Consider the following 24,014-nt stretch of genomic DNA (forward strand, 5'->3'; position numbering starts at 1 on the left):
GAGTGTGTGGTGTGAAAGAAATACCACGGCAGGGCTAGCCATCCAGTAGTGTAAACCTTAGTTCTAGATGATTGACACTGTTGAAGTGACACTCGACCCCATATGCAAAAATGGAAAAAGGGGTCATGCATAAATGGATATATAGGTTCACAGGTTTCCAGCTAGCCTTATAAGGAGTCTCACAGTTAAAAGAGGATTCCATTTCCCTTACCTCTATATCCCAGAACAGCTGAGCATAAAAATTCCATTTGAATACCATATGTCAAGGAGGGCAGCAGTTCTCATGTTACAACATGATGGCATGTTCAGCAAATAAAAAAAACATTTGTAAAGCTTCATAGCAAATGTGAAGATCTGGTACATTTGACTCTCCTAATTATAGGTTCATAGGTTATTGTTAGCCTTAATGCTAAGGGGCCATCAAAAATTTCAGCCCCATCATCCAGTACTGGTGGGAGATTAACAATGTCTCCTTTAAGTAGACTTCCCCCTTATGGTATGGGTGAAAGTTTGTGATCTTCCATTCAACAGTTCAGATTTTTTTGTTTTAAAGTTGTTATGGAATTTCTCTGCTTGATATATAAAGGTGGCCTATTCTAGAAATGGCGATACACTAATTTATGGGGTGTATATTATGAAATCGAAAAACCCTATTTGCAAATACCAAAACATCGACCCCTATACCGTGAACCGCAAAAATCCCGACCGCACTAAACAGCGGAAAAAAAATTGAACTGTCATAGTCGGCCAACCCCACCACTAGCTATATACTAAATAACCAAATAAAATAAATAAACCACATACATACACTAACCAAACCCTACTTCTAACCTAAAGTAAACCACAAAACTAACTATGCACTATCCTTAACCCCTCCCTAACCCTAAGGTCTGCAACTACTGCACATGTCCCCTACAGACATACACCCAAACAAAACAAATACTCCACATACATACATTTAACAAAACCCTACCTCCAACACTACTAAACCCCACATACAAAACTATCTATGCACTATCCTTAATCCTCAAACCCTCCCTAACCCTAAGGTCTGTAACTACCGCACACTTCACCTACAAAAATATACACAAACAAAATAAATAACCTACATACATACATTTAACAAAACCCTACCTCTAACCCTACACTAAATCTAACATACATTACTTATCTAAGCACTTACCTTAACCCGCACCCTATCCTAAACTCCGTAACTATCCAACACTTACCTTATGCAGCTAATCCACAGATGGGCCAACTATGGAAATTCAATATTTCCATTTTCGTGGCTTTTGACTTTCACTCTAAGTCCACTGCGCGCTATACGGTTCGACGTTTACGTATCCGTGTAAATGTCTTTTCACTTTCCTAATATAGACCCTGATTTATGTGCTAGTCATGCTGTTTGGTGAGTTTGATAGAAGTCTCCAGAAGAGGTGTTTGTTTTAAAATGGTTCTATTTGGGTAAAGGAGGTCCTAGAATGCTAGGTTGTTCATAAGCAAGGATCATCCCTGAGGAGTCTACATGAAACAAAGTATATGGACTTAGTGTTTATTGAGGAAATTTTGCTGTGTTTTAAGCATATTTAAGTATTTAGTGAGGTACATGCTGAATCATTCATTATATTCAATGACCACCCTAATAAGGAAGGAACAAAGTGGTACTACAGCATCATTAGACCATGGTGAGATAATACAAAGGATATGTTGTTTAAGGCTAAAGGATTTTCTAATTACTACAGAGGCAAGGGGGTCAATCAAAAGTCTATTATCAATACAGGTAGCCAAGACCCTGATGACTGACCCAGACTTAAGCAGATTGTTACATGTAAGTTTTCTCTATTGCAGACAGGGTCTGTGAAATATCTTATTTTAATAAAGTGTCTTGTGTATTCAAAGCATATGTTGCAAAACATTTTTATTACTTGTGAAATTGTAAACAAAATAGGACATGCTAGTATTCAATAGTGACTAGATTAGCGGTTATTTGACTTAAAACTGGAATAACTTGAAAAGTTGAAAAGGAAGACACAGAAGCTTTTTAGGTTTAACAAAGAGATAAATCCAAGATGAAATTAAAATGGCATTGTTAAAAAAACTCAGGAAGTATTTAGTCAGAAGGTATTTATATGGAAATACTTGTTTTAGTAACATCATCTACCATCAACTACCATATGAAATCTCATATATCTCAGCCCTGTTTCAATTTAAAAAAATGCTAAAGACTCACATAACAAGTGGCTCTACCCCTGCTCTACTCCTGGCTAAACCATCTCTCTTAAAAAAATAATAGTACCTCTACTGCAATGATGTAATAAAGCACAAACCGAAAAAATGATAAAAACAAAAGGAAAGCAACCACTGTTTACTGCAACACTGTGTTTTATTAAAATAAATTAAGAGCTTTTGTCCTAGGTTAGCTGGACTTCATCCAAATAACATTCAAGTGAAAATATCGCCTTAAATACAATAGTAAGATCACATGACAAGATTTAATTAACAACAAAGTTAATAACAATTAAAACACTTTTTCCAATTAAAAGATGTCCTGCTCCACAAAGAATATCTTGCACAGCCATTGAATGAATACCACATATAACTTCCACACTTCAATGAAAAATAAACAAAAAATATTAGTATATAAGGAAATTTAGATCGCAAACATAGCTTTCAACTTTAGGTAGATAGCAATAGAAATCATTTCATTGAGACCAGGAAAAGTTGCAGTATTACATTTTAGCTACTATCTGAGCTCTTTGTACTCTAAATATAGGTCAAATGGTCCTCCCCTGGGTGCCATAGTAACATGGTCTATTGTGATATACTTAAAAAGTGCTTAGGGGAACTCTTAATGTGTTTAAATACAGCATTTCTTTCATCTTTTCTACTAAGGTCATACTGATGGTCCTATATCCTATTTTTAAATGCCCTTGCTGTTTTACCTATATAAAAACATTGACACTGCTCACGCTTCACCACATAGATAATCCCCCTACTGTCACAGCAATATTTACTACCAAGTTTTGTGATTCCAAACCCCTCCGGGTATACATTAGAAGCCTCAAATATATGTCTGCACTGGGCACAATGCCCACATTTAACAATGGCACCATTTGATCTACCATTAAGAGGTCTTTACAACATGGTTTTGAAACAGATATCGTCATATAGTTTTGATATACAATAATATGATTCTCATTGACTTTCTTATAGTTCTCATGTTCAATCCCAAATAAATGCCAGCTTTTCATTATAATGTCACGTATACCATTAAAATGTAAATTATATGTCAAAACTAGTACTTTCTCAAAGTTAGTCTCTTTCTCCAAACTGTTAATGCCCCTGTTAGATTGGTTATTGTACATACCCAACAAAGGGGGATAAAAGCCCTCACTTCTTTTCCTCTCAACTTCCAAAAATATGTCAGTTAAAAAACATCTCAGGATATCCTCTTCATTCCAACATCACCTTAATTTGTTGCACTCATTCTTAAAGTATGAGTCCTCAATAACCATCCCAGCCAATCTCACACATTGGTCCTTAACAAATTACTTTTTTTCATGACTCGGATGCCAACTATTCAAGTGTAAAAGGGAATCTGAGTAAGTTGGTTTTCTAAAAAGTGTAGACTCAAACCTTTGTGTCAGTTTGTTTTTCATGATGAAGACTTCTAAAACATTAATCTTATCAAGGTCTGTTTCCATTGTAAATTTAAAAAAATGGGTAGCACCATTAATTAATTGAAACAATTGGTCCAATCTTTCCTTGGTGTCTATCCAGAAAATAATGATGTCATCCAAAAAAAACCATTTGTATAAATACCAGCAATTTTTTGCAATCAGATGCAAAAATCAGGGTAGTTTCCCAATATGCCAACACCATGTTGGCATAACCTGGGGTGCAAGCCACACCCATAGCCATGCCATTTTTTGTCTAAATAATTGATTTTCAAAAATAATGAAGTTGTTCTCTAAGATTGCCTCCATCAAACTTTTGAGGGTTAAAATTTTAGTATACCCAAACCCAGAATGGGTACACAAAAACTCATAAAACCACTCAATACCAATGTCTTGGGGTATAACTGAAATAGATGTTTCACGTCAATTGTAACAAAGATATGTTTGTCCAAATACATATCATTGGATACCTTGGACAAATAGTCCCAGGAATCCTTTAGTAAATAGAGATAGTTCTCCAAAACTCCTTTTGTATGTCGATCAATGAATTTAGTTAATGGAAATGTTTTAGAGACCTTGGCATCAACAATGGGCCTCATTGGGGAGTCTATTAGACTTTTATGGATCTTGGGTATGCCAGATATGGTGGGGATCCTAGGGTGGGTCACTTTCAAAAAATCATATTCGACCAAAGTAACTTGTTCATTTATCAAAAGGTCTTCCACCAGTAAATCAACCTTATGGTAAGCTATGGTCATTACATTTATCAATGTCTCCTCATACACATCTGTATACAGTAAAGTAAACATTTTGTTGATGTAATCATTGGTACTCATAACAACTAGGCCCCCACCCTTGTCTGACTTCATTACCTTTATCCCCCTTTTTTTAGAGATTGTATTTAATAAATTCCATTCTCCTTTACTTAAATTGGAGGGGTAATTCATGGGATCTTACGTAATTACACTGACAACTGGGTGCAAGGGTGGGTTAAATATACTTGGTCTCTTACAAATATCTTGAGGAATTTGGTTACCATCATTTTTACCAAATAAATGACTAAAATTAATTTTCCTTGTATAGAGTTTAAGTTGTAGCAGCACTTCACCGATCCTAGCTTTCCTAGCGGGAGCAAATGTGAGACCTGTTTCAAACAGGTCTGCCCATGACTGCATGACCTCGATGTCACTAAAGTTGTAAAGTCTGAAATCACCTATGCTATTAGAGATAACACTGCAAGGTTCATTTAGGCTGTCTATCACTAGTTGCCTCTCCTCCATCCTCTCCCCCTTTGACTTGAGTGTTATTCTGATGAAGTCCAGCCTACCTAGGATGAAAGCGCTTAATTTATTTTAATAAAACGCAATGCTGCAGTGAACGGTGGTCGCTTTCTTTTTGTTTCTACTGTAATGATACTAACAACACTTACTTTAGGTTCAATTACCTCTGATAACAAACTTTGATTTTTAAATCAAAATTGTTTGATGGCTGTATGTGTGTAAACTGTGTGTGGTGTCGCCATTCTATCTTTACATTATATCTATTTTCTTAGTTAAGAGATATGTTCCTGATTGTTAACCTCTACATTCTAGAACACTCTGTTATCAACATTATCACACATTGTTAAATTGCTACATTGTGAAATTGTCTGTACTGAAACAATTAATATGTTATCAATATTTTTACACATTGTTAAATTGTTATATTCTGGAATTGTTTGTACTGTGTGGATCTTTTCTCCCTGGGCCTCCGCCGAAAAAGGACATGTGTCCAGTTGGACTTTCCAGGTAATGAAATGTAAAATATAATAAAATAAATAAATACAATCTATAAGATTAATATAACTACTAAACTGACCATTTGCTTTTTGGTATTTTTTCATAACATCTACTTTCTTAATTGCTGTGTTACTTTTACTTAATTGAATTTCACTGTTCCAACATAAATCATTATTTACTTACAAAAAATCTAAAACTTCCTATGGTACTTGCTGTGGCTAATATCACCTTCAATGCAACTCTTTCCTAGGTTATAACAATGCATATGCCAGCTATGTCATAGGATGGGACTGTGACTTGGCATGGGCAACCAAGTATCTCTTTCAGGCATACTTTGAAAAAACTTGTACTATTTGTAAATATGCTATGTGCTGCACAGGAATTAACTGTTTCTACTACCACATCCACAGCAAAATCATGTGCAACTGAATGTATGTTGCTGTCTTTTCACATGTGATATCAGAGTATTGGTAGGTGATCTTTCCACAGCCCCTAAACCCAGTGTCTCAGTTTCCTACTCCCACCCAAGTAGTCAGCTAATCAGAATGCAACCTCCCTTTTACAGATTCCTGGATCTGCCACTGATCATATTGTACTGTATTGTGCTATACTGCATTAACTTACACTGTGTGATACTATCTTGTGACTGTCTTCACTGTCACCTTCTATACACACACACAGACACACAGACACACACACACACACATGTATATATATATATATATATATATATATATATATATATATATATATATATATATATATATGGCTCCACTTTATATCATCGAATTATCATTTAATCTAATTGCAAATCATCGAGACCAAATCGTCGAAAACTCATTTCATCGAAAACTCATTTACTCGAATATCAAATCATTGAATGTTTATGCAAGGGGGCAAGCCCCCCTGCACCCCCCACCCCCCCGTAATTAAATATACCAACTCCAAGGTCGCACTACAGTGAGGTTAGGAAATTACCTTTTTCCCCCACTGTAGTGCGACCTTGGAGTTGGTATATTTATTTACGGGGGGGGTGGAATGTTATTTGTAGTTGCTTCATAGTTTTCAATGATTTGAGATTCGATGATATGAGTTTTCGATGAAATGAGTTTTCGACGATTTGGTCTCGATGATTTGCAATTCGATGAAATGATAATTCGATGATATGAAGTGGAACCATATATAATATATATTTATATTTATACATATCATACAGCTACTATATTGTACTATGCTATGCCAAGTGCACTATTATTGCACTGTTTGCATTGTGTCACTGTCACTTTATCTATAATACAGTTTGCCGCTCCCATCTAAAAAATCAATGGATGCCAAATTGGGTATTATCACACAACATGTACCACCTGGTAATTCTAGATCAGAAATGAGTCTTCAATGTACCTCTGCCCCATCTGTTGTCAGCCATCTGGCACTAGGTATGCTGAGTCAGTGTGCAAAATGCTACGTGCTTACTGGCAGCCATTTGTACTCAAGCCCCTTCACTCAAAGTATGAATATGACAAGATCATATTTCATGTGGATGTGCATGACTTGCAATGCACCCCCCTCAGACTATATGACAAATCAAATGATGGATCTCTTGGAGTATGTCTTTAAGGCTGGAAAGAAACCAGTCTTGAGTAGAATCTTATCCTCACCAAGACTGATGCCACAATATATACAAAAGACAACTGACTGCAGTAATTTATTTTAATTACTAGTGTCATTCTGAGAAGCCCCAATGTGCCTCGGCCCTGAAGAAGATGGAGGACAGTCCCACCTGTTTCTCCAAATATGTCCTGCACCTATCGCATTAATGGTATCACATGCTGGTTAAAATATTCTTTACCTACATAGTGTCTTGTTTTAGCCAATGTCAATCTGGGCAGGCTACTAACCTAATATACATTGCAGTCTGGAAAATATCAGTGTAGCACTGCTCATTGCTAGGAGTTTAAATAAGAAAATGCCCTCCACTGAAACCTGCCCAACTCTGGAAACATGAATATTTGTCTTATCACCGAAACCTAGTTCTAGAACAGTAATAGCACTCCCTCCTTACTTGGCTTCTCTGCCTACTATTCATTTAGTCCCACAAGTGTAGAAACAGTAACACTAATGGTGGCTTGTCTATCTTTATCTGTACCATCACCATCTCTAGACTAATTACCCAGAAAATGACCTCAGATTCTTTCATGTCTTAATATAAATAAACAATACATAGTACCACATTCTAGTAAACTATGAATTCTCTCTGCGATGCCTACAAATCATGAAAATGTCTTAATAAACTAAAGTCCCTCTCCATTAACCCAAACATCATCTTTTTTAAGGGACATTAACTATCCCTCCATAAACTGACATACCTACACTTCTGCAAATATATATGCTCAGTAATTCCACGACTTTATCATCACAAGCTTCTTCGATGTAATAATACCCTTCCACACTACAGGCACCAATATACTCAGTCTTGCCCTCACAAACATAGCCTGTCTGTTTCATGCTTAGTGTCATACTCTCTCTGTTCATATCAGATCGTTCTATTGTTTTATTCACCATACAGTTACAGTACAGATAAATGACCAACACAACCTTATTTAGAGGCTTCCCCAAGCCAGTTTCTTTGTATTTAATGAAGATTTGAAGTGTTTCAAAAGCTACCCATCACTTGATAACCCTACAACAAATATTGCCACATATACTGAAATCTCTGCTCATATCCTGCATAGTGGCTCATGTTCCTATATAAAATAATATAACTCCAAGTTTAGAAGCAAATCCCCTCTGTAGGAATTCAACTACAAATGGCTTCTACAAGAAAAGGAGAAAGATTATGGTCCTAAATAACTGAACAGAACAGAAACAAAACTCATCATTTTTTAATCAACCTCAACCATCAATATAAATAATCAATTCCTGCAGATCTAATTATAAACTAAAAAAAATGATATATCGACATAGGATGACCATAAGAAATTCCTTAGTTATGTAAATAAACTCAGAAATAATCTTCAGCAATTCACTTAACTTATTTCTAATGGCATTACACACTAAAATCCTAAAGATATAGCTAGGATTGATGCAGTTACATTCAGTTCCAACTTGTTCTGTCTGTTGTTGCAAAACTTAACAATACAAAGTTCCTAGTCCATATCCCTCCCTGGTAATCACCTCTGAGCAGATTCCAAAAGAACTCACCAAGACCAAAGACAAACAGCTCCATCAGCATAGCTATGGCGGGGCAAGAGAGGCAACTTCCCCGAGCACAAAGTATTGGTGGGGACTAATCAGATGATCCCAATTTCTCTTTAATGCAATACCAGCTTTTCTGGCTTTTAAAAGCCAGTAAGTAGTATTGCATTTACAGTCAAACCTGAGCAATGTAGTGCTTCATGTGTGGTCTAAACTGTAGCAACTGTTTGCAGTTTGCAACAGTTTAAAAGTACAAAAAAAAGTTATTTTTTTTAATTAAAACCTAAGTGCTGCAGCTCTCCATGGAGGCAGGGGCAAGTCTTTGCTGCATTTGTAGAAAGCAGTTTGCTGCAGTTTAAAAATGAAGATTTTTTTTAAACTAAGACATGAGCACTCTACTGCTCTATGCAGGCAGGATATAAACTACAGCCAATGTTTGCTGCAGTTTAAAAAAATAAATTATTATTATTAGTAGTAGTAGTAGTAGTAGTAGTACTAGTAGTGTAGTAGTGTAGTAGTAGTAGTACTAGTAGTGTAGTAGTGTAGTAGTAGTAATAGTAGTAGTGTAGTAGTGTAGTAGTAGTAGCAGTGTAGTAGTAGTAGTAGTAGTAGTAGTAGTGTAGTAGTGTAGTAGTAGTAGTACTAGTAGTGTAGTAGTGTAGTAGTGTAGTAGTAGTAGTACTAGTAGTGTAGTAGTGTAGCAGTAGTAGTAGTAGTAGTGTAGTAGTGTAGTAGTAGTAGTAGTAGTAGTAGTGTAGTAGTAGTAGTAGTAGTAGTAGTAGTAGTAGTAGTAGTAGTAGTATTTTTTTGTAATAGAATTTGTTGAAGGAGGGTTGGGGTCAGGGCACAGAAATGGGATCTAAATGGCTAGGGCAGGCAGAAGAGTTAGTGGCACACTATCCCCGAAGAAACTCGTCACCAATTGTGTACCATAGTGTTCTGTTTTTGGACCAGTTTTATTTGGCATCTACATCTCTGATATCAACTCTGACATTAAAGGCTTCTAACTGATTAAGGCTGAAGATAATTGCAAGCTTGTATTCATCATCATCTCCCATGAAGACACTTGGATCCTCCAAGAGATCCTAACTCGGACAAGCTCATGGTGACAGGTTTATGGTCTAAAGCTAAGCAGCAAAAGATTAGCATTGCACAGCTTTAGAAACAGTAACTCTCATATACCAGCTGCATAAATGACATTCCTCTTTTAATAAACACTGTCATTAAGACATAAGCACCTTAATGGGTCGCAAATTCTCCTTTGACCACCATGTATCCTCTGTCATTAGGAAAGCCTTCTACCTCAGCCAAATAATCAAAAGAGATCATCATTTCCCTCGACTCACCCCTCATCAGGCCCATTCTAGAATACAGTGCAATGTACCCTTTAGTGTACAATGGTGCAACTAGGGTGGGCTGAAGGGGGCAGCTAGCCCAAGTGCAAGGTATTAGGAGATGTGAGTTCCAGATGCCAATGATGTGATAGAGCAGTTCGAGCCTTCAGAAATGAGTGCTGCTACTGTAGCTGCAGTCACATCTGAAGTGGCATTTCAACTGTAACAAACCAATTGTTACATCTGTAGCAAGTGTTTGATACAGTTTGGGGGCAGAAGAGTTTTTTTTGGTTCTTTTTGCACCTCAGCTTAGAACTGAAGGGGACACCAGATCAGGGAACTGCACAGGACACCAGATAACCTAGGTCCAGTCTGTATCAGTATGCACCTGTCCGAACACCTGACCCCCTTGAAAAAAAAACAGCAGTTCCACACTTAAAAAAATGTTGTATTTGAGCTCTTTATGTTAGTCAGAGCATCTAAAAGCTTTAACTAGCTTTTCTGGTTCCTACAGACTCCAGCAAGGAAATATTTGTCTGGCTTCCACAGCAGTAAATGACCCAGCCCTGCTTGATCTACTACATATCCCCAAAACTGATAGCAATGCAAACACAAGATCAGGGGATCCAAATCAATAGTGCAGTGAAGTTGTGCTGGGGTGATAGATATTTCTTTCAAAGATTTCCCTCCTCTGGAGTAAAATCCTGCTTTATGTAAAATAAAGCACATCTCTCACTACATTCAAATCTAACTTAGATGAATGGATTAGAAACATCAAATTCACCCCAGGCCTAGCCCTCCTGTCCTTTTCTGAAAAGATGAAGTAACCAGATGAGTGCACCAATGCAACTGCAATGGTTAGGTTTCAAAAGGCTTCACTTGTCTATTCCCTAGTAGCAAGTTGTAAACATAAGACCAAGACATCTAACAGCCCATAAAAGAGCCCTACCGCCCATGTATTCAATAGCTGGAGTTACTTATTAGCCTATTCATTTCATAGCAGGAGGACAGAATCAGAAAACAGCGAACAAGCCAGAGTGCTGGAAGTAGCATATATTCCTCCCCCATCCCAAATTTCCTAACCCATGCATCAGTACATATGATTAAAGATGTCTTAAGAGATCATTTGAAGACACTCAATGTCAGAGCTCTGTCAGCTAACCAGGATGCAAACTGCAGAGATATAGCACATGGTGGGCAGAATTCCAAGAGCCTGAATATTTTAGTCAAGTCCTAGAACAACTAGCAATGTCAGAGAGGTGAACACAGGAAACAAAGTGGCTATTAACAGACCAGCAGATAAGGAGGACCCTTTCAACATGAATTGTTTTACCAGTTAAGTACTTAAACTGATGTGTTATTATGATGTTTGGTTCATCTTTGTTTTATTGATCAGCACATAGGTTTTAGCACTTAAATAAAATGAAGTACCAGAGCAGATTTCAACACATTTAGCATATTTTGTAAGGAACCACTGAGAAAACACATCTAAGATTAGGTTCAGAAAGCTAGGTAGACTCAGTAGGAGTTTTCTAAGTGTAGGCCCAGTGTACTTCTTGAAACACATTGGTAGAGCATCAGAGACTTTCCAATGTAAAGTAAGTCTATACAGCCTGTGATATGTCAGCAGGAATATACAAGAGATCACTTCTTTTCTTGAAGGCACTTTATTTTGCATCTGCTGTATTGATATGGTCACACTGCAAACAGCAACCAGTAAATAAGCAGGTCACCATAGCCTAGCTGACGAAACGTCAAAATGCTTCCCTATCCTTCATGCATTCAGGGGTGAGTGCCTCCTGGCTTTTACCTTGTCAGCTGAAGATCAGCTGTGGTGATGCAGCAGTTAGTGTTGTTGCCTCACAGTAAGAGGTTTTCTGGTTTGATTCTCAGCTGGAGCTCCTTCTGTGTGGGGTCTGCATGTCCTTCCTGTGGTCAAATGAGTTTTACAGGCATTCAGATAGGTGCATGTGTGTGCCTTCTGTGAAGGTTGGATGCAAGGCTGGCAACTCAACACAGTAAAAACACCACTGCCAATCAATCTGTGGATCGGTGATCTGCTGTGGTGACCCCTAACTGGGAAAAGCCGAAAGACATTGCTTGCTTACCTTGTCAGCTGAAGGATGAAATCTACTACTAGCCAGTACATGCAACACTTTTTTTACAGACTGCTCAAGTGTTCATTGTTTTCTGAAGCCAAACACTCTGTAGGTAAACCACCACTTTGAGGTCCTCTACAAATTTTCCTTTAACAGGTTGGAAAACTGAGGGTCAATAGCTGAATCCAAATGGCAGCCTATTTTAAATAAAACAAGCCTCCATGGATACTTACTGTACAATGAGCAACACTTAGATTTGCTAAGGTAAGGTCAGTTTTTGAAAACAGTATCTGTCTGCTCAGTTTGACAATTTGTTTCTCTACAATGGATATGAAGTTGTATCACCACAAACCCAGTTGGAAGCCAAACTCCGTTTAATGAAAAAGCAATCCACATTAACGTATAGTACACACAATACACGTTTTCGTCATCAATTTCATCAGATGGCTAAAACACCCCACACTACCCGTTTAAGTACAACTTCATCCCTTCAGACATCCAATAGGAAAACAGAAGCAGTTAATAGTTACCAAATGCTCCTCTAAAAAATAAATAAATATGTACGTGTATAAGACACTAAAATACATCAATTACACTGAAACATTGCATTTACCCTAAATATTCTACACATCGCATAAGTGTTAAAAACATTTAAAACCATAATTGAGTTTAATTCAAAACATAATATGTTAAAAACATAGTATGTTAAAAAGACCTAGAGCTCCCTCTTGTATCAAAAGTGTGTATGTGTAAATATAATAAATAATAAACACACATGATAAAAAACTTTTACAGTTTGGCAGATCTTAATTTTAGTACTGGCGCTAAAGATATCATATCATTTAGACCCGGAGGTCTATTAGCTTCCAAAATTAGCTGCCAGTACAATTCTCTGTACTCGACCAGGGTCTCCCACATCCCACCCCTCGGATCCAAGGGAACTACCTCAAGTACAAAAAACTGAAATCCTTTTGTTTTACATGTCACACTGTGTTTATACAATGCATTATTTTCACATTTATTTCTAACATCATAAAGATGTTCGTAAATTCTCTGTTTTAATTTTCTCTCAGATTTACCTACATAAAAGGATTCACATTCATTACAGGTAGCTAAATATATAATCCCCTTGGAATCACAATTAACATAGGTATGTAACAATAATTTCCTTCTCCTAGCTTCCAAATAAAAGGAATCACCTGTTTTAAGGTAGGCACAGTAGTTACACCTCCCACATTTATACAACCCTTTCTTCACTCTAGTGGACTTACCTTTCTTGAACTTATTAGAGCCCCTTTCTAAAAAAAATTTTTATGGTATTCCCCTTACGGTAGGTATGTGTTAAAGGTTCATCGAAAATATATTTTAAATCCGAGACCTTAGAAAAATTATCCCATTCCCTGTCTATTATCCTTCTCACAACACTAGACTGACCATCATAGGTAGTGACAAACCCTGAGTTAAACTCTTTGCTTACCCCGGTACTCAGTTTACCATCTTTTCCTTTTTCAGGAGAAGTTTTCCCCAAAATAGGGGCAAATCTACCCTTCCTTTCTTCCCATACTTCTTTCAATATTTTGTCAAACAACACACCAGGGTATCCTCTATTTAAAAATAACTCTTTCAGTTTCAACACTTCACCTGTAAAGGTTTCATCATCTGAGGTCATCCTACACATTCTAACAAGTTGCCCTTTCATTACCCCCTTCTTCTGATGTAGTGGGTGGGCACTAGCAAAGTGCAGGTAAGAATTTGAGAAGGTTTCCTTTCTATGAATCCTGGATACAAAATTTCCATTGTTGCAGATAGGACACTTTTTGATTTATTTTCTAAGGGGTTTGGGTTTATACCTAGACAGAGAACTAATATGTTCAAACTACTAGTGGATGTGAAAATGTTTTTGAGGAAGAAAAATTTGGAAATATTTTTTAATGGAAAAGGAACTACTTTTAACCAACACAGTTTGGTACGTACCAGTACTTTTAAGCCACCATTACACCCCCAATTGAGGAATTTTGAGTTAAAGGTAGAAAAAGAATTAAGGTGTAGTTTAAAACACAATTTTGTGTACCCGAATTTGACAATGAAAGAAAATTTGGTCTTAAAAGATCTGAGTAATAACGGTAACTTAAGGGTAATGAAACCAGACAAAGGTGGGGGGGTTGTCCTTATGGATCACATTCACTATGAAGGCAAAATGATGGAATTATTGAATGACACCAACAAATATTCTAGAATTTCCTTGAATGAAATTAACATAGCACACAGGAAAATTCAGGTTGCCCTAAATGATTTATTAACGGAAGGACTTATTGACATTAAAACCCACCACTATTTAAATGTTGAGAAACCTAAGGTTCCTTCTATTTTTGGGATCCCTAAGGTACACAAGGATATCAATGACCCTCCCTTACGAGCTATAGTGTCTGCAAATGGGTCAATAACAGCACCTTTAGCAAAGTTTGTTGATGTAAAGGTGAAAGGGTTAGTCTTGAACAATGTTAATACTTTAAAGGATTCCTGGGATTTTTTGAAGAAATTAAAACCTAATTTGTACGATGATGAACTGGCTTTTGGGACCTTAGATGTAGTTGACTTGTTTACCAGTATACCACATGATGTAGGTATGGAGTGGTTTGAGGAGATGTTGACTGGATACAAGGAAATTTCCCAGAACGAGTTTAGGACAGTTTTGGTACTAATGGAGCTGGTGTTAAAAAATAACTGTATCTTTTTTCAAGGAGAATATTTCAAACAAGAAAAAGGAGTAGCCATGGGGGCACATTGTGCCCCTACTTATGCTAATATAGTCATGGCCTATTGGGAAAATGAATACTTGTTAAAGTCCCGTTTTAAATGTTATTGGACACTATATGGAAGGTTTTTAGATGACCTATGTTTTTTATGGAGTGGGAATTTAAACAACTTTGATGAATTTGTGGAATACCTTAAAGGTACAACTGAGTTTTTTGACTTTACTTATAAATTCAATGAACACGAGTTAACTTATTTAGATGTAAATATAGAGAAGAAAAATGGAAATTTTGTATCCAGGATTCATAGAAAGGAAACCTTCTCAAATTCTTACCTGCACTTTGCTAGTGCCCACCCACTACATCAGAAGAAGGGGTAATGAAAGGACAACTTGTTAGAATGTGTAGGATGACCTCAGATGATGAAACCTTTACAGGTGAAGTGTTGAAACTGAAAGAGTTATTTTTAAATAGAGGATACCCTGGTGAGTTGTTTGACAAAATATTGAAAGAAGTATGGGAAGAAAGGAAGGGTAGGTTTGCCCCTATTTTGGGGAAAACTTCCCCTGAAAAAGGAAAAGATGGTAAACTGAGTACCGGGGTAAGCAAAGAGTTTAACTCAGGGTTTGTCATTAATATGATGGTCAGTCTAGTGTTGTGAGAAGGATAATAGACAGGGAATGGGATAATTTTTCTAAGGTCTCGGATTTAAAATATATTTTCGATGAACCTTTAACACATACCTACTGTAAGGGGAATACCATAAACATTTTTTTAGAAAGGGGCTCTAATAAGTTCAAGGAAGGTAAGTCCACTAGAGTGAAGAAAGGGTTGTATAAATGTGGGAGGTGTAACTACTGTGCCTACCTTAAAACAGGTGATTCCTTTTATTTGGAAGCTAGGAGAAGGAAATTATTGTTACATACCTATGTTAATTGTGATTCCAAGGGGATTATATATTTAGCTACCTGTAATGAATGTGAATCCTTTTATGTTGGTAAATCTGAGAGAAAATTAAAACAGAGAATTTACGAACATCTTTATGATGTTAGAAATAAATGTGAAAATAATGCATTGTATAAACACAGTGTGACATGTAAAACAAAAGGATTTCAGTTTTTTGTACTTGAGGTAGTTCCCTTGGATCCGAGGGGTGGGATGTGGGAGACCCTGGTCGAGTACAGAGAATTGTACTGGCAGCTAATTTTGGAAGCTAATAGACCTCCGGGTCTAAATGATATGATATCTTTAGCGCCAGTACTAAAATTAAGATCTGCCAAACTGTAAAAGTTTTTTATCATGTGTGTTTATTATTTATTATATTTACACATACACACTTTTGACACAAGAGGGAGCTCTAGGTCTTTTTAACATACTATGTTTTTAACATGTTATGTTTTGAATTAAACTCAATTATGGTTTTAAATGTTTTTAACACTTATGCGATGTGTAGAATATTTAGGGTAAATGCAATGTTTCAGTGTAATTGATGTATTTTAGTGTCTTATACACGTACATATTTATTTATTTTTTTAGAGGAGCATTTGGTAACTATTAACTGCTTCTGTTTTCCTATTGGATGTCTGAAGGGATGAAGTTGTACTTAAACGAGTAGTGTGGGGTGTTTTAGCCATCTGATGAAGTTGATGATGAAAACGTGTATTGTGTGTACTATACGTTAATGTGGATTGCTTTTTCATTAAACGGAGTTTTCAAACGGAGTTTGGCTTCCAACTGGGTTTGTGGTGATACAACTTTGTTTACTGGCTTTTGAGTATCATCGATCCGTTTTTTTGCTTACAATGGATATGACTTAGTGTCAAGCCGCTTGATACGTCTTCTGGTCATTGTCCACACATAAACAAAAAGAAACATTCTATTTTACCCCCAGAGGTATGGAATTACAAGTATAACCCACTCATCATGTTTCAGTGGAATAATTATGTTTGTTCTCTCTAACTTTCTCCCCCGGATTCATGAAGCTTGGTGCAAGGTCGGTGTAAGGCTTGCGCCAGCCGTGCGGCATATATATGGAGTAGTAGCACCGTATGCATATTAATGAAGGCGTGCAGCTGTCCCAGCCACGTGCATAGGAAACGTGCACGAGTGCATGGGGCGTACCGAAGTTGCGGAGGGAGGCGTGTCAATGTCGGCTGTCGATGAGCAACCTAAACTGCTGAATAGTATAGTCCACCTGCAGTAATACTCGCACCTATCAGTGTCCGTGGAGACTGAAACATATACAAAGCATGCAAGATAGTCCCTGTGAACAGAAAATGAAGAAGCAAAAACAAATGCACGATAGGGAATAACAGGTCCCTACCCTTGAACAAATGACAGAAAAAACGTGTACCCGTGGTCCAACATAGTGTTTATAGTTATACCATGTGGAAGTGAAATATATCATATGCTAGGGCGCCGCCAGGAGGTACGTCCAGCCCAATGGAGAGGGTCACCAGCTGACCCATAATGTGAGGGAGAGCACATACATGTGCAGATGTGTCCATAACAAAATACATGAGGAGAAATGTAGATATATGTAGTGACTGTATGTCCAAATCATATCCCACAAGGGATGTAATAGTCACATACAAAAGGTATGTCTGTATCCCACATAACAAATGTGATAGGGAATAGAATACACATGTAAACGAATCAGGAGCATAGAAACAGCTACAACAATAAGGACACATGTAGGCCGAAAGGAACAGTATGACCTGTACCATCAACTAAGAATACCGCCTGTCCCACTTTGCGAGCGACAATACTGCTGCGGCCAGATGTGTCCTGACGCAAGCATGTAAACATGGCAAATGTGCAGAGATTATAGGACATAATTATCCCTCAGATGTCATGTAATAGTGGCATTTAAACAGTTGTTCACCACACGTATATGACATAAATGTCATAAGAAAAAGAATAAGCCACTGAAATGCTACAAGACTAAAGCTTAGATATAGGCAAGAGTTGTAAGTTCTATCTGCCGAACTGACCGTGGGTATGTGTCGGCATGGAAAATGTGTTGTGTCCACCGCAAATGTTACATTGTGGCCAATTGAAAAGGTGGAAACAGTACCGTAGACTGTGGAGAGGCATTGTCTACAACAGTCGGATATGTGGAAGGAATAGCATGGACATCGGAAAAGATGCCATCCCCCCAATGAGTACAACAGGTCTGCAAATCCCGGGAGTCATTGGTAGAAGCCAAACTAGTATGTGACACAGCCGAACGGGTAGTACCCGGGTATACCAACTAAGTAACGAAAGTGAAGTATGGGTGTGTACCTATGTGTGTGAGGTATAGCACGTGGGAAGCAAACATGGCAGGGTAGTCCACACAACCATAAAGGTACCCGACACCTGTAGGGCAGTCAATGTGCTACTCTGGCCGTGTCATGGCCCAACAACAAAAGTAGTGAGCTATCGGATGTGAGTAATTTGCATGTGAGGGGTGGATGGGTAATGGTAAAACCCGCAAAGGCGATACTGTGTCGTATGCAGAAAAGGTGAACCAGAGGTATAGGAGGGGGCAGCGTGTGAAGTGGACATAAACACAAACACATGGAGAAACAGCTGCAAGACAAGCAGACAGGCCATAGTGTAGAACACAATCCCACAAACATATGTATCATGTAAATGTGCGATCAAAATGTATAGATATGTCACCGTCACATACCCACAGGTTGGTCCTGATGGAACTGGCCATAACAAATGCAACACACCTGGCTGCATAATGGGCTACCCAGCATACCCTGCACATCACACAACCCAGCCCCGTAACAGAACGTCCACCAAATCCACCTGTACGTGGCCCACTGGTCCGTTGCAGACACAGCTACACATACCAACCCCTACGCATATGTAGTAGGTATTGTCACCCTAGGCAGTGTCAGGATAGCAAACCATGTATTCCCTGCATGTTAAATCCCCTGCACATTTTCATAAAGCCAAAATACATTTCGATATCGTTTCTGTGTGGAATGGTCCAATTTCTGGAATATCCCTTACGGGATAAGTAACCTGTGTAAATAGTAGAATGGGTATGACAACAAGATGTCCAATCCTGTACATATCTGGACACAAGTCAGAATGTGAAGTACAGGTCCAAGACACTGTCCAGACCTGAGTGGTCATGCATAACCCAGTACCCAGGATAAAACACCTTCCCGTGACGCACGTGTCCCCACACAAATATGCGGGAGAATATATTGCACACTCGCATAGTGACAAACGGCAGAAGGGTGAGGAAGACACCCGACATTAACAGGAGAACCCTGATGAAGTGTGAGGGATACCTAGTGTGTGCTGGCATGACCGACCATACCTGACAACCTGTGTGAGCTAGATATCTGGACAGAGCCGTGACTACAAGTGAGACAAAGGTACAACAGCAGATACAATATGCAAAGATAGCTGTTAGAAGTTATTCATGTATGTGCAGTCTGAGTACCCGGGAAGTCCACTGGGCAAAGAAGTGCCCAGTAACAGCGGAGGCCCGGGTAGAAAAGCTCCACAAGCAATACAAGGAAATAAAGGCTACATAATGTTAAAGGTAAAATACAAGAGTAAAAGGCATACAGTCAGGAAATACACATGCATAACATGTGCATAATAAGACAGTGCAAATCCAGAGTTTGTAGTGGTAATACAGAAATGTACAACAATGACATACTGGGAGTCAAGTGAGTGTCAGCTAAGTCTGGTTAAGCTGGAGGGTAGAGAGGAGCAGGAGTATGGAGAGCTCAGAGGAGTGAGATCCGTAGAATGTATAACAGGTGCAAGCAGGAATATATCCATGTGGATGGATAAACATAGATATATCATAGAATGACAGTTTTCACAGTGGCATTAATGTCCGGAGTATGAAGTCTGAAACTCAACTGTCTGCCAGCACATCCCGACATCTGTCCCTAATGCCGAGCTACTGCTGTGCCAGAACACAACAGCGTATTACAGAGGTTCGTACCATATAACTCAACTGTCCAGATATTCGCAGAATGACCAGAGTGTTGGCTCATAGTGTTGTGTGCCTCCTACAACCTGCATCTGTCCGGTAAATAGGTGTGGATTGACGTCACGAAATAATGAGCATTAAGTATAAAACTCCACATCCCGCAGAAGAGTCATGACAATGCAAAACCTATAGTATTCTATCAACGTTATAAGCTTGTAAGGAAACTAGTTAAAATGTGTCCCATTTACTCTCCCCATCATGTAGGGCTTGCGCAGATTTGTTGCTCAAAGAGGTCGAGAGGTATGGTCCGTACATATGTACAGTAACAAGCCATGACATTTGTGTAATGTACAACTGCATACCTGTAGTCACAGCATGTCCAAGAAAATAATCCCCGTATGAATGAATACAGGTAATAGTCAAATGTGAATGGGAACCCCCCCTCACCGTGGAGTATGGACCATAACAACCCCACCCATAATATGTACAGCCAACAGAATAAGCTCCTGATAGGTGCCCAAACACATGTGTCTATAAATACAGGTAAAATGTTCATAATAGGGAGATGCTCCCTGTCCACATGCTTCATCTGACATTTGACCTCGGCCATGGAAGTTCTGTTCACCAGGCGGACAAGCCCATACCCAGATCACTACATGAACACCCTGACAATCAGAAATGTGTATGTGATATGACTATATGCCCTGGTGTTCTGCATATCCTCGGAGTGATTAACAATGCAGCTGGGGTCCACAGCAGTAGGCAATACGGAATGTGTAATATGTAGTACCGCGTTTCCCACAGCAGGAGAAGGATGCCTGTGTTGTAAGTGAAGCGGTGAGGCATATGTTGATGTAGCTAAGTACTATGGGTATGCATATCAATGAGGCAGAACAGCAACAGAATACTGTTTCCGGCATCTGTCCAACGTGAATGCAGTCCCGGTTGACCTACGACCACTGCAGATATCCCTGTAAAGTGTAATGAATGCGTTCGTGCTGTACACACACTTAAATACGTAAAGGTGAACCATGTGTTTCAAACCAGTCCGTAAACCGGACTACAGATAAGTAAGTGTTACGGTCAGAGGTATGAAAGGCCGCGCAAGCACACATTTATTAAACAGGTGTAACCCACAACATGTAAATGCAAGTGCGCCTGTGCGGGTGTGATCCGCTCACAGCATAGTAAATGAATGCTGTTTCCCCCACGTTAGATATACATGGCTCAAACCTGTTAACCCCGTAAAGTATGAAACCGGACAAAGGCATGCAAACTACTGGTACAAATAGGGACAAACCCCAGATATGTGCCAGAACAAACATAGAAAGTGGATAGAATAACGGGTGTGTCAGTAGCATGGATTCTCTGAAGGGTATGCAGTCGTAACCTGAACTGCTTGCCAGTATTTCCCAATGTAAGTCTTTAATGAAATGCCACTACATTGCCAGATAGACACAAGGTTATGAAAAACACACCGAAGATAAAGAGGCAACCAGCTGTACATTCCGCGACAATCTGTACAGTGGAAAGGTATGGTATGGATATAGATATATGTGTATACACATAATCCACAGACGTAAACCAAAGCAAATTATGAAATGAGGACTGTACATGTATATATGTATACACAACAAACATATGTCCCGTAGATATGACATATGTACATAAATAGGCCACGGCATAGCTAATATGGGTAGACAAACAGACATGCACGAAAGGTGAATAAACCGCTGCTTTCCAAACCATTGGCCAGAAAGTGACAGTCCAGCAAGTTCTACACTTTAAACATGCATATAGGTGTCCATTGCAGGACCCCAAAAATTGATCCATACATAGTGTCAACCGTCATTGATGCAAAATAAGTGACCTCAGCAAGTACGATATAGCTGTACATGCAACAGTAGCAGGTGCAAGGGTAATGACACGTGTCGATAGAATGTATGACGTACGAACTGATATCCGGAGAGTGGGGAGTGCATATAAGTGTCTCCACACTTTAGTACCGCTCACATTAAACATGTGTAATGGGTACTGTGGAGGGGTGTCAGGTATGGGAATCATGGGTATGCAGAAATGGGCCTAGGTGCTGTTTGGCAGAGATTTATTAGGTCCGGCCCGTGGGAGTGATGTGGGTATAGCACACGCCTATAATCTCAATAATGGGGCAAACCATCCACTGGTTATTGCATAAACCATTGTGGGAATATATAGGACCCTATATCAGTGTCATGTAGGCGATTATCATGGATGGACATGCGTACGACCAAGATGGTAACCATACCTGGCAAACTGTCAGAATAAGACAGCTGCACTAAGGCATAGTACATGAAATACAAATAGGGACTATATTAGATATACCCCAGACAAAGTCAGAACGTTGATAGAATACTGGCGTAGCCAGGAATATAAATGTTATGAGTGTTACTAATCATGACATAGAAATGTCAGTCACTATTATCTAACCGCACAGTTCGTAATGCCTTGCCAGTAATTTACCAGAAAGGCACATTACTATGACAAATGTAACAAGAGCAAAGGTCAAACGTCAGGGCGTTTACCCATAATGTGTACAGGTTAGGGGTATGAAGGTAACCTGTCCAAAATACATGTACAGAACTAGTGATACTAGGTGGACAGGTGAAAAGAAAGATGTCAGGACAAATGACAAAACATGTACAAGTCATACGCATGTACTCCGACAAATGTGAATGACAACGTATGCCCTGTGAAAGTCAATGTGGAAGGTTAATAGACTCAAAAGAAATGTGTCCCTCAGGGTGTCATGCAGTGTCACCATTACAAAGTCCAGTCTCCCATACTCGTATGTGAGCTCTGCCACTGACAGAAAGCACAAATACCGGCGTACACATACGGTACATGATAGACTAATTAGTGTGGATAAGCAGCTGTTGGCCTGTGTGAGGAATACAACCCTCTGGGTGGGTGTGTCCTGCAATATAAATGTAATGGCATGTGGCCTGTGATGCCGCCATACAGTGTGTATATTGGTGTCAGAAAGTTGATATCTTGTATCAGACACATACTCCGCAACTGTACAGAATTACGCAGAATGTGTAGAGTTCTGCCTCATATGTTTGGTGTGTTCCACGTAAAATCAGTACCATTCTGGCAAATTCCTGAGAACTGAAGTCATGAAATAATGACAAACATGTGAGTTTAAGACACCAAATCCATCAGAAAAGTCATACTAATGCAAAACCTATTATTGTGTCAACTATCTACGTTTGTAAGAGCAACATGTAAATACTGCCCCTATGTGTCCCACTATCAGTTAAGGCTTTGTCCAGATGTTTGCTCTAGGAGGTGGAGTGGTATGATCAGAAACAGATACATGTGTGAGGAAACAGCATTATCGACTGCAAGATAATGCAGAAGGTATGAAAAGCGCTGCAGTAGGACGTTCAGTACTGTCCGCAGGTATGTGCTGACATGTCAAATGACACAACAGTCTACATGAAGTACCTATAGGGCTATCACCTTTACAAATGATGATAGTGGGACATACCCACAGCCATGCATACAGCACAAATAGACATACACACAGCAAAACTAGGCCATGATACATGAAGCCTCCGGCGTGTACGAGTAGAGTGAGAGTACAGCAAGGATAGATGTCTGCCAAGCTATACAGCAAATGCCTGTAAGGGTGTGTAACACCGCCCGTAACACGAACGTTGCACGGACAATGTTGGGATTTGCAACATACCCCATTGGTATGTGAAAGCTATGCAAATATGCGATACATGAAACAGTCAGCTGTCCATGCAAGAGCAGAGTTATGGGCAGAAAATAGATATATATGTATATATATATATATATATATATATATATATATATATATATATATATAGATACAGACATACACACACACACACACACACACACACACACACACACACACACACGTAGCAGGGTTGTGAGCAGAACATGAACGTAACCACTGTACCACACAACAGCATTATGCAGTGACAGAACGTGCAACCGTGAGTAGTAGATCACGGAAATCACACAGGGATACGTCTAGCCTGTAGACAGCGGCATCAAAGGCAAAGACACCGCACAGATGTTATGGTGAGTGAATACTGTAAAAGCAATGTACTGTTGTCATGCAGCTGGAAACACACACACACACACACACACTTGGCAGGGCTGGGAATTGAGCTTACACCTAACTACCCTATCACACTACAGCATGACACA

Source organism: Protopterus annectens, chromosome 2.part2, assembly GCF_019279795.1.
Source record: "Protopterus annectens isolate FY-2018-M chromosome 2.part2, PAN1.0, whole genome shotgun sequence".
Taxonomy (NCBI): domain Eukaryota; kingdom Metazoa; phylum Chordata; order Ceratodontiformes; family Protopteridae; genus Protopterus; species Protopterus annectens.